This window comes from Silene latifolia, chromosome Y (genome assembly GCF_048544455.1).
Source record: "Silene latifolia isolate original U9 population chromosome Y, ASM4854445v1, whole genome shotgun sequence".
NCBI classification, from domain to species: Eukaryota; Viridiplantae; Streptophyta; class Magnoliopsida; order Caryophyllales; family Caryophyllaceae; genus Silene; species Silene latifolia.
The window spans coordinates 340,613,587-340,626,720 of NC_133538.1; positions in this window are offsets into that span (position 1 = coordinate 340,613,587).

Here is a 13,134-nt window from a genome sequence, read left to right on the forward strand (position 1 = left end):
ATTGCGTTTAATGAAAGATATAACCTGGGTTTCTGTAAACTTGGAGGATGATTCTTCTTCTATCCATTTAGAGAAGTAGTCCGTCATGGCGAGCATATAGACCTTGTTCCTTGGTACCGTGGGCAATGGTCCCATGATGTCTATTCCCCACTTCATAAAGGGCGAAGGCGAGATAATCGGATGCAGAGGTTGTGCTGGCTGGTGGCTAATGTGAGCGTGCCTCTAACAAGCATCACATTTCTTTGCGAACTCTACGGCATATTTGCGCATTGTGGGCCAGAAGTATCCCTGCCTCAGTGCCTTTTTGGACAGGCTTCTACCCCCTACATGATTTCCACATTCTCCACTGTGGAGAGCATGCAAAACAGCCTGAGATTCTTCCCAATCCAGTCATCTAAGATAGGGTCTAGCGAGGGATTTCCTGAACAAGACACCATCAATTAGTATGAATCTGGATGCTTTCATTTTGAAGCTCCTTACCTCCTTTTTATGTGCTGGTAGGATGTCATTCAGTAGCCAATCCTGGTACGGTGTCCTCAAGTCCATAGTTTCTTTTTCACTGCTGGTGCCGCACAACACCCGTGCTTCCTGTTCAGGTTTCAGTATTGTTGGCTCCAGCACGTCGAAAATTGGTATTGTGGAGATGGCTCCTCCTTTGAACGTTGCCCCAAGGGTGGCTAGGGTGTCTGCTTCTCTATTCTGGTCTCTGGAATTTGCTTGATGTTGAACGTAGTAAATCTGAGGGTCAACTCTTTTGCTATGTTTAGGTACGCCATCATCCTGAAGTCCTTGTCTTCATAGGAGTCATTTACATGGTTAACTATAAGTTTGGAATCATTGAAAACCTTAAGGTGTTTGATTTTCAGATGCAGAGCCAACCTCAGAGCTAGGATAAAGGCCTTGTATTCTGCTTTGTTGTTTGTCACCTTGAATTCACATGGTACCGCCTGGACTATGAGCTCTCCGTGAGGTGATATGAGGACCAATCCTACTCCTGCTCCTCTTGCGTTGGAGGCTCCGTCTGCATGCAGCTCCCACACCTATTCTGCTTTATCTTCCTACAGGTTCAGGATGTCTTGTTCTGCCTGGGTTTGGAGAGCCGCGCATAAGTCAGACACAAATTCTGCCAGAGCCTGAGACTTTATTGATGTACGAGGCTCAAATTTCAAGTCAGAACCGCTCAGTTGCACGGACCATTTAGCCATCTTTCCTCACAATTCTGGTTTCTTCATGATAGTCTTAAGAGGGTAATTAGTTATCACGGAAATGGTATAAGACTCAAAATAAGGACGTAATTTATAGGATGGCGTAACGAATGCAAGGACGCGTTTTTCAAGTGATGTGTACATGGTCTCTCCAGGAAGCAGAGACTTACTGACGTAGTATACTGAATGTTGTGATCCCTCCTACTCTCGTACTAGAACTGCACTTACTGCTGCTTCTGTGACTGACAGATACAGGTATAATGGTTCTCCTGGTCCTGGCTTTAAAAGGAGTGGCAGGGTACTGAGATAATGTTTTAACTTCTGGAATACTTTCTCATGCTCCTCTGTCCACTCAAATCTTTGGCTCTTTCTGAGTATGTCGTAAAACTACCTGCATCTATCCGAGGACCTGGATATGAACCTGCTTAGGACTGCCACCCTTCCGGTCAGGCGCTGCACGTCTTTAGGTTTACGAGGTGACTCCAGCCGCAGAATTGCTTTGATCTTTTCGGTGCTGGCCTCTATCCCCCTCTGGGTCACCATGTACCCCAGGAATTTTCCACTGGAGACCCCGAAGTTACACCTTATCAGATTCAGTTTCATTTTGGTAGTTTCTTAAGGTGCTGAAAGTATTAGCCAGTTGCTCGATGTGTTATGAAGCCTGCTTTGATTTTACGACCATATCGGCGATTTATACTTCCATAGTTTGGCGTATTTTCTCCTTGAACATCATGTTCACCATCCTCTGATAGGTGGATCCTGCATTTTTAACTCCAAAAGGCATGACATTATAGCAATAGATACATCGCTCGGACCTAAATGTCGTCTTTTCCTGGTCGCCAGGGTGCATCTTTATCTGGTTGTAACCGCTCCAGGTACCCAGGAATGTCAGCATCTCGTGACCTGCAGTGGTATCCACCATGGCGTCTATGTGTGGTAGTGGGTGTGGGAAATATCGGTATATCTCATCAAGAAAATTTGAATTATAACGAAATTTTGAAATATGAAATTACGAGTCATAAACGAAATTGCATAAACAAAAGAATAGAGATTAAAATTAACCTCCGGCTCTAGCAATTTAGCCTAAGAACAAATATCGAGATCGATATTCTCCTAATCGTTGCACCCAAGATGCTCCGAGAAATGCCTCTTTCTTGCTAGAAAGAAAACCCTAATTTATAATAATTTTAGGGTAGTTTTTAGGGTTTTCTGGTGAGAGTGTTTTAGGTCATAAAAACAAGTGAGAAAATGATCCCCTTCTCACCTCTTTTAACCGTCCAAAGGAGAGAAATAGGTAAGATATTTTTCTCCCTTTTTTTCTTCCTTAAACCGTGTGACCAATAACAAAAAATAAGGAGAAAATCTTCTTATTTTAGGTTGTTATCAAATTGTATATAATGTGTATCATATTAATTATCAATTATGTCATCATGTATTAATAAGTCCACACAAAATCCGTATTTACAAAGGTCGTAGTTTACAAGTGATCAATATCAATAGTGGTTTTCCCGACTAGAGAGTAATTTAACTGATAAACGAATCATCATTCAAGCATGGCCATGCATTTCAGTTACAACTTCTCGAGTGGCCCTGAGAAATGACTAAACCTGATAAAGGTTGGATATTTTCTTCAACTCGAATCTTGCAGATACAAGCATAGTATGAAATGACCTAGTAAAAATCTGCTTAGCCTCCTGTTACGGTCGACCATGAGAAAGAAACTAAAGTCACCCAAAAGCTGCCTTAATCTCAAGAGACAGTCGATAGTCAAAACAATCGACTCTAGGAACACAATGGACGTCCAATCCATGACCTGGCAACGAATGTTTTTAAACAATTTGGACTCCATTACGTTGTCAAAATGTCCTACGAGGTATCGTTATAACTCGCATCTGTGATCGATCAGCCATCCGTTTGACTTATTGCTCGTTGAACCCACCATCAATCAACTTCACAATATAATAGCCAGAGTTATCAGCTCATGTAGGCGATTACGGACCAAAACAAATATAATGTAATTCAGTTCACTTTTTGGCATTCAATATTGTCGTACAATCCACATGAAAAACAAAATATGAAATAATACGATGAAGTTATAAGTAGCATATGAAAAAGAAAAAGTATTGAATCCATAAACAAGTACTACAACTCATGAACACGTTTAATTCCCATGGAAATAACGTGCCCTTCATGCTTATCATATTTCAATGGTTTAGTGAGAGGATCAGCGATGTTGTCATCCGAAGTTATCTTGTCAATCACTATCTCATCTTGCTCCACGTAATCACGGATCAGGTGAGCCTTCCGATGTACAAGTCTAGACTTATTGCTAGACTTAGGCTCCTTGGCCTGGAAGATGGCACCTCTATTGTCACAATAGATGGTGATTGGGTCATTCGAACTAGGAACTATGGTTAGTCCTTGTAAGAATTGACGCATCCATATAGCTTCCATTGCTGCTTCTGAAGCGGTAAAGTACTCGGATTCAGTAGTAGAATCTGCTAGAACTTCCTGTTTGGAACTCTTCCAGCTGACCGCAGCACCATTAAGAGTAAAGACGAATACAGACTGAGATTTCGAATCATCTCGATCTATTTGGAAGCTAGCATATGCGTAACCGATTGCACATAGCTTTGTATCTCCTCCATAAGTCAATGCCCAATCCTTAGTTCTCCGTAGGTACTTAAGGATGTTTTTAACAACCATCCAGTGTGTTTCACCTGAATTGCCTTGGTACCGACTCGTCATACTCAATGCATATGCCACATCTGGATGTGTGCATATCATGGCATACATGATTGATCCTATGGCTGATGCATAAGGAACGCGACTCATGCGTTCAACCCCTTCAAGTGTCTTGGGTGACTGAGACTTGCTCAAATGCATCCCAGAAGTCATTCGAAGGTTCCCCTTCTTGGAGTTGGTCATGCTGAACCTTTCAAGAATCTTATCTAAATAAGACTCCTGACTCAGTGATAACATCCGTCGTGATCTATCTCGATAGATACGGATTCCCAATATCCGTTGTGCCTCACCCAGATCTTTCATCTGGAAATGGTTCTTCACCATCCTTTTACCGAAGATAAGAGAGGAATGTCATTCCCAATCAAGAGTATGTCATCGACATACAATATCAAGAAAACAATCTTGCTCCCACTCGACTTGACATATAAGCATGGTTCCTCGACCGATCGAGTGAAACCATACTCTTTTATCACCTGGTCGAAACGATGATTCCAACTCCGAGAAGCTTGCTTAAGTCCATAAATGGAACGTTTAAGCTTGCACACTTTCTTAGGATTTTCAGGATCTATGAAACCTTCGGGTTATACCATGTACAATTCCTCCTCCAAATAACCGTTTAAGAAGACGGTTTTCACATCCATCTACCAAATTTCATAGTCATGATAAGCGGTAATCGCTAAGATTATCCGAATGGAACGTAGCATAACTAAGGGTGCAAAGATTTCATCATAATGCAATCCGTGCACTTGAGTGAAACCTTTTGCCACTAGGCATGCCTTATAGGTATCTGGTTGCCCTTCTACATAATGCTTTATTTTGTAAAGCCATTTGCACTAAAGAGGTCGTACCTTGTTAGGTAAATCAACAAGATCCCATACGTCATTCTCATACATGGAGTCCATCTCGGATCGCATGCCTTCAAGCCATATCTTAGAGTCGGAACAGGTCATGGGACCTTTATAGGTAGCGGGTTCATTACTCTCTAGGAGCAAAACGTCATTTTCCTCGACCATACCAATTTATCTGTCTTGAGGATTAGAGACTCTACCCGACCTCCTAGGTTCCTGAGGAATATTAACCGTGTCATTAGTTGAAGGAACATCTTCCTCCATCTGTTCCTCGGTTGTTGGTTCTTGAATCTCCAATTGCGCGAAGGTTCTATTACTTGACTTGTTCTCGAGAAATTTTTTCTCTAAGAACTTTGCACAAGCCACAACAAAAACTCGATGTTCGGTAGGCGAATAGAAGTAATGACCAAACATTCCTTTTGGATAACCAATAAAGTATGTCTTGACCGATCGCGGGCCGAGCTTATCCTCGTGTCTCCACTTGGCATAAGCCTCGCAGCCCCAAACCCAAATAAAGGACAAGTTAGGGACGGTTCCCTTCCATATTTCATACGGAGTCTTGTCGACAGCTTTAGACGGACATCGGTTAAGTATAAGAGTAGTTGACAAAAGAGCAAAACCCCATAATGAATCAGGAACTACCGTGTGACTCATCATGGATCGAACCATATCAAGTAGTGTTCGATTTCTCCGTTCGGACACACCATTTAATTGAGGTGTTCCAGGTGGAGTTAACTGTAAAACTATTCCACAGTCTTTAAGGTGATGATCAAACTCATTTGAAAGATATTCGCCACCACGATCTGAACGGAGTGCTTTAACCTTTCTTCCCAGTTGGTTCTCAACCTTATTCTGGTATTCTTTGAATTTTTCAAAAAACCCACTTTTATGCTTCATTAAGTAGACATATCCGTATCTACTCAAATCATCCGTGAAAGTGATAAAATATCTATAGCCGTCTCTTGCGGTGATTGACATAGGTCCACATACATCAGTATCAATGAGTCCTAATAGGTCATTAGCACGCATTCCAACACCTTTGAAGGAAATTCGAGTCATTTTACCGATAAGACATGATTCATACGTGCCAAATGATGATAAATCAAATGTGGAGATAGTCCCATTCTCAATGAGTTTCTTTACACGTTTTTCATTTATGTGTCCCATTCGACAATGCCATAGATAAGTTTGATCTTTGTCACCAACCTTTAATTTCTTATTATTCACATGTAATATATATGTGGTTTGATCTAAGATATAAATTCCATTCATGGAAACTGCTTTGCCATAAACCATTTCATTAAAAGAGAAAATACAGTTATTGTCCTTTATTGAAAATGAAAAACCATCTTTATCAAGTACGGAAACAGAAATAATATTCTTAGATAAACTGGGTACATAGTAACAGTTATATAAATATAACTCAAAACCACTCGCGAGCTGGATTACGTATGTTCCCATTGAGACTGTAGCAACTCTTGCTCCATTACCGACTCGCAGGTCCACATCACCCTTTGCGAGGGGTGTGATGTTTTTTAGGCCCTGCAAATGATTACACTGATGAGAACCACAAATAGTTTCAAGTACCCAAGTTCCGAAACTATCATGGTTAATCTCAATCATATGAATATAAGATGAAATACCAACAGGAGTGACGCGGCCTGCTTTTATGTCCTCACGATACACGGGACAGTTCCTTCTACAATGCCCAGTCTTGTGACAATGGTGGCACTCAACGTCACCACCCTTGCTCTTTCCCTTGCCTTGTGAGCCACTAGTCTCACTAGGCCCACTCTTACCGTTTCCTGACTTTTTAAACTTTGGCTTTCCTACAGTTAGGTTGCCGTGAGCTTTGCCCTTACCCTTATTCTTGTTGGAAATCATGAGAACATCTTGCTTCATTCTCCCACTCAATTTCATATCCTTCTCGGTCTGTACGCGAAGTGAGTGTAGCTCATGAGGACTTTTCTTCATGTCATTTATGTAGTAATTTGCCCTGAAAAGGGCAAAACCATCATGAAGTGAATGAAGCATACAGTCAATGACTATGCTCTCACTGATTTTGCAATCAAGTGCCTCCAGTTTTTCGACATTCTCAATCATGTCAAGAATGTGTGGACTAACCGGTTGGCCCTTCTGGAATTTCGCCTCAAAGAAGCGACAGGTATGCTCATAAGTAACGATTCTCGGTGCTTTTGAGAACTCATTAGTAGGCGTGGTGAAAATCTTGTTTGCACCTTGGGCAATGAAGCGTCTTTGCAAATTGGTTTCCATTGCAAAAATGAGTACGTTCTTTATCGCACCCGCTTCCATGACGAAGTCACTATAAGCAAGTGACTCGTTAGCTCTTGCATTCGGGCCTGGGTTTGGCGGTATTGGCTCAGTCAAGTACTTGAGCTTACCGGCAGCAATGGCAGCATTCCGTAATGATGACTCCCAGTCCGCAAAGTTGGACCCGTCATTCTTCAGTCGTGTGGACTAAGTTCTTGTGGTCCATGAAAGTTTTGAGCCAGGACTCGCGTGCAAGTGTGGCACTTGGCATAGGGATATCATTATTTCTAACCATTTGTTGTAAGCAGTATTTTCAATATAAAACGAATTCTACACTGCGAAAAGAAGAAAAACATAATAAGCATACTCATCGTTATGATTTAAGTCTAATGCAAAAATTGTTATAATGCAAAGACTCAAGCATTTATACAATTTACCTCCCTCAAGAATTATATAAATGTTCCCAAGACTCAATTATCTGTAAATTGATAAGCCAACCTCTTGGCTAATTCTACTTTTAGAATTCTTGGTTGATAAATTTCTGTAAATTTTATCTATAGTCCATCATAATCTCGAGAAACTCTTCGGATTATAATGTTGAGGTAAAATAAGTCAACACAAACTACTTACCCAACGTAGAAGGGGTCATATGGAGAGTAAGGTCCTATATGCCTACCGACGAAGAAGGGATTCATAGTTGTTTGGCCTATAAAGACTAGTCTCAATTTTAGTTTTAGAGGAAGATCCCATCAACTTTATTTTAATACATTTTAAGTGAACTAATATCTAGCATGCGAGAATGAATAAAATAAGATGATGGCTTAAAATTGTGTGACATCTTTATGTCCATGATAACTAACATCCAAACTATATGAGTCAATTTTCATGCATATAAGTAGGTGGTTTGGTTTAGGCGGAATATGATGCACTAATTATCATGCAAAGAAAAGCAACAAGAACGGAAAAACGTAAAACAAAAACAAAGTCCTAGTGTGGCCTATCTACCAAAATGAACATAAATACAACTTTGGAATCCTTCCTAGGATCCGAGAAGCTTGTCTTGATGTTCCTTCTTGGTCCATGTAGCGGGAGTGAGCAATCCAATCTCCATCTTTAGTCTTCTCAAAATTACAATTAATAAATTACAAAATAAACCTATTTACATTCTAATTTCAAAAATGTAATACTAAAGAAAACCAAAGGAGATTCGAGATCTCAAAATTACATCAAAATTATGTTTCCATCATTACGAAAACATAATCAACTAAAGCCACACTAGGTAATACAAAATTACAACCGATTGCAAAAATACGTAAATAAACCATTCAACAATTCATACAACTAAATAAAATGCATCAACTATAAATTAATAATTCAAGACATAATTCCTTAATTATGTATAGTAATTTATCCAAACCACCTATTTTAAAATAATCAAAATTATGTGACAATTCCTCAATTACTCACAATAATTCCAATCTTAATACACATTAACTTGTAATATGAATTAATCCAACATTATTTTAAACCACTTTAAAATAATTGGGTATCTAAAATTTGTGAACTTTTTCACAACAAACAATCATACATTATAGATATAATGTATAATAATTATTGGCCAAAACAAAAACAAAAACAAAAAAAAAATTTAATAGCTCTCGGCTCATTTCGGCATTTGCCATAAAAATCGGAAAAAACAGTTTTTTTTTTTATTTTCGAAAATAACCCTTTTAATATGAATAAATTTGTTTAATGTTGCTACTAGAACAAGATTGGCATAATCATCAACATTTAATTTAAACATAGATCCAAACTAGATGATTCAATTTAACCTCTTAAAAAGAAAATCTAAATTATGATTAAATCGATTATCTGAATATTTGATTCATCACAATTGATTTGAACATTATTAAATTATAGAATCATGATTCTTAAACAACAATTTAACATCATGTATGCCAAAACTATATAGCAAAAACAAATGAACATCATAAATCAAAACAATTTCCATTTACATTTCAATTTAATTCTTATTAAATCAAAACATCTAAAAATTTATCATATTATCATCTTAACATATTAAAACAACAATATCAATAAATCAAAAGGAAACATGGCATCAAAAACAAAAAAAACCCTCTCGGTAAAAAAAAGTTTTGATGCGGCCGAAATTTTTTTCTTCAAAATTTTTTTTTGTTTAAATCCATTTATGAAAATCATATTAAAATAATTTCGTGTCCTATGCTCTGATACCACTTGTGGGAAATATCGGTATATCTCATCAACAAAATTTGGATTATAACGAAATTATGAAATATGAAATTACGAGTCATAAACGAAATTGCATAAACAAAAGAATAGAGATTAAAATTAACCTCCGGTCCTAGCAATTTGGCCTAAGAACAAATATTGAGATCGATATTCTCCTAATCGTTGCACCCAAGATGCTCCGAGAAATGCCTCTTTCTTGCTAGAAAGAAAACCCTAATTTCTAATAATTTTAGGGTAGTTTTTAGGGTTTTGTGATGTGAGTGTTTTAGGTCAAAAAAACAAGTGAGAAAATGATCCCCTTCTCACCTCTTTTAACCGTCCAAAGGAGAGAAATAGGGAAGATATTTTTCTCCCATTTTTTCTTCCTTAAACCGTGTGACCAACAACCAAAAATAAGGAGAAAATCTTCTTATTTTAGGTTGTTATCAAATTGTATATAATGTGTATCATATTAATTGTCAATTATGTCGTCATGTATTAATAAGTCCACACACAACATTTTGTAGTCGATTTATTAATACCGGTCTGTCTTCATTTAATATGGCAATTTCGTATAATATATACATTAACTATAAATATCGCATATTTATAATTTGTTAATTAAATATAACCGTTTATGTTTAATTACGAATTAACATCTTAATTCGTTTAAGCTAACATTATATACATTAATTAAATATAACAGTTTATATTCAATTTACGAATTAATAATTAATTCGTCTCAGCTGATATTATTTAATTGTATTAAATAATCGACTCATCATCACATTAACTAATCTTTTAGTCAAATACATGGACTAACCTTTTAGTCATATAAGGCATCAATGTGATTATATTTTCATATAATCACATCTCTCATACACATCCTTTAGGTGTGACTTTTAGAGTCCAGTTTATCACCGCCATCATTATGATACTAACGTCAAACTTCTAGCAAGCCAACCGTTATTAGTAAACGTTAATCAACTGATAAAATACTAAGTATATCCTGTGAACCTATAAGAGATTTATACACATTATCACACTAACTGTGGAGGACACTAGCTCCAACAGTGGGAACGGATCTTTTGGACAAGCCTTGTTTAAATCCGTTTAATCGACGCAGACCCTCCACTTGCCATTGTTCTTTGTGACCACCACCACGTTGGACAAACATTCTGGATAGTTTACCTCTCGAATTTTTCCTGCAGTAGTAGGTTATCTACTTCCTGGTTTATGACCTGGTTCCTTTCAGAAGCAAACTTCCTTCTTTTCTGCTGCACAGGTTTATAGCTTGGATCCGCACTTAGCTTGTAGGTTATCACAGTTGGATTTATCCCTATCATATCATTATGTGACCAAGCAAAACAGTCCATGTTAGTTCTCAACAACCGAACGAGTTCTTCGCGAATGTTACATGTACATTCTGATCCAATTAGCCCGGTTCGTTCTTGGTGCTGCGAGTCCAGAGTGTCTTCCTTTAGTTCTGCCTGTTGGGGCTCAATGTATAAATCCTGGATGCGCTGGCTTGGTAATTGCTATGTAGGTGGGCTGGTCGTTGATTTCAGAGCTACTTTGTAGAAATCCTTAGCTTCCTCCCAGTCTCCACGTATCTATTCCACACCCAGGGCGTTGGAAACTTTAGACACTGGTCATATGTCGAAGGTATTGCCTTCATCTCGTGGATCCAGGGCCTGCCAAGGATCACATTGTAAGTAGAGGGTCCATCAATAACCAAATACCTTACTTGCTTGGTAACTCCCCTAGCATAGGTTGAGATAACAATCTCCCCTAGGGAATGCTTTGTCTCGCCACTGAAACCAACCAAGGGAATAGCTTTCTTTGCTAGGTCTTTTTCACTGAATCCCATACCCTTGAGCGTCTCTAGCATGATTAAATTGATGGAGCTTTCGGTATCTACTATAATCTTTTTCACCTCGCAATTCCCTATGGGGAGCATGATGATTAAGGCGTCGTGGTGCTTTTTTAGAGTAGACTGATGGCAGTTCCTGGCAATTGTCTCCCTTTGCTTCCGCGGCATGCCTCTTTGCTGCCGAGTATGCCAATCTGCATAACTCCGAGCCACCTATAATGACATTCACAGTTCTAGTACATTGAGGAGGGGGAGATGGCGGAACCTGATCCGTGGAGTTTACTCCGGTTGTGCCACTGGGTAGGAGGTGATCAAGATTTCCTCGATCGTAATGGTATTTGACGTCCTTCCTCAGAGAGTGGCATTCGTATGTGTCGTGGGTGTTGCTGCCATGGAACTCACAATTTTTACCGGTATCCTTTCCACTGCTGGAGTATCTTTCTGTCTGAGGCGTAGGCCATCTGACTCTGCGACCCAGCTCCTTCAAGGCTTTGAACAAACCTTCAATTTTGTGGTGAAACCATATTCACTTACCTTTGGAAGGAGGTCTGTGTCGTCCTTCTCTTCTGAGCTTCCAGAAACTTTGTTCACGCTCCTGCTGTAGGGTTTAGATCTTTTGCTCCTTTTCTCCACCGGGGCCTTTCTGGATACGGAGTCTGAATCATAAACGGATCTTCTAGGTCCAGAGTCCTCCTTCTATCTCATAACAACAATTGCTTTTGTTTGTACTTCATCAAAGGTAGAGCACGGATGTTTGGTCAAGTCCTTGTATAAATCTGAATCCTGGTGCAGCCCTTGGCGGAGGGCTTCTATAGTGGATGCTATATTGCACCTTGGAATAGCCACCTTCTCCTTGTTAAACATGTTCAAATAATCATGAGTGGACTCTTCAAACCTTTGCACTATCCGGTAGAGGTCACTGGTCTCTTTCTCTGGCTTTCTGCTGCTGGCGAACTGCTTGTTGAATGCATTAATCAAGTCGGCGAAGCTGGTTGTGCTTTTATTGGGCAGGCTGACGAACCACTGCAAGGCTGCTCAAGACAAGGTTGATCTGAATCCTTTGCACATACAAGCTTCCTTTAAGGCCCTGTCGTAGTTATCACCATCATTTTCCGCTTGTAGTAGTTGATGTGATCGAGTGGGTCTGTAGCCTCGTCAAAGAGCATCATGTTTGGTGGTACACATCCTTTTGGAACCCTGATAAGGGCTATATCGTCCACGAAGGGAGACTCTGCATAGCTAGCTCGTGATGCTTTCTCTAATGGACGTGCTACATCTGGTATATTATACATCAAGTCCCTTAGCTTAAGGTATTGTTGCTCCGACGAACTACCTGGCCCTGCAAGAGGGTTTGAAACAGGCGGGAAGGGACCAACAGGAGTACCTCCTAACCAGGGTCCTCCAGAAAATTGGCCAGATGCTGAATGACTAGTCATTGGTGTTGCACTAACTATAGATCCAGGCTGCCATTCTAGTGTTTGTTGCAGGCCTCCAACGCATGCTCCACTGGTGAATTGGCTACCTGATGGAACTGCTGCGTTAATGATAGCACCAGATTGTCATCCTGATGTATGGTGCACGGGAGTACCTACAAAAGGTGGAAAGTCACACCCTGACGGAGTGCTAAACAAGGCATTATCTTATGTCTGCTGCAGGCTGGGTAAATTGTCAAATGACAAGCATCCCAATCCCCTGGGCTCGATGGGTTCACTGGGTGCTACTCCTGCAAGATCTAACCTGGTGACCAATTTTGATGGAATTGGTCGACTCGATCATCCACCGATGGCCAGATTTAGAGCCTCAGGAGTTGATACTGGTTTAGGCTGGATTGCTATCATGATCTGGGTGATCAGGTTCTAGTTATCTTTTCTCAGATCCTCGATGGCCTGGATTAGAGTAGCCATTCCCTGAATCATCACTTGCATTGGGTCAAGTAATGCGG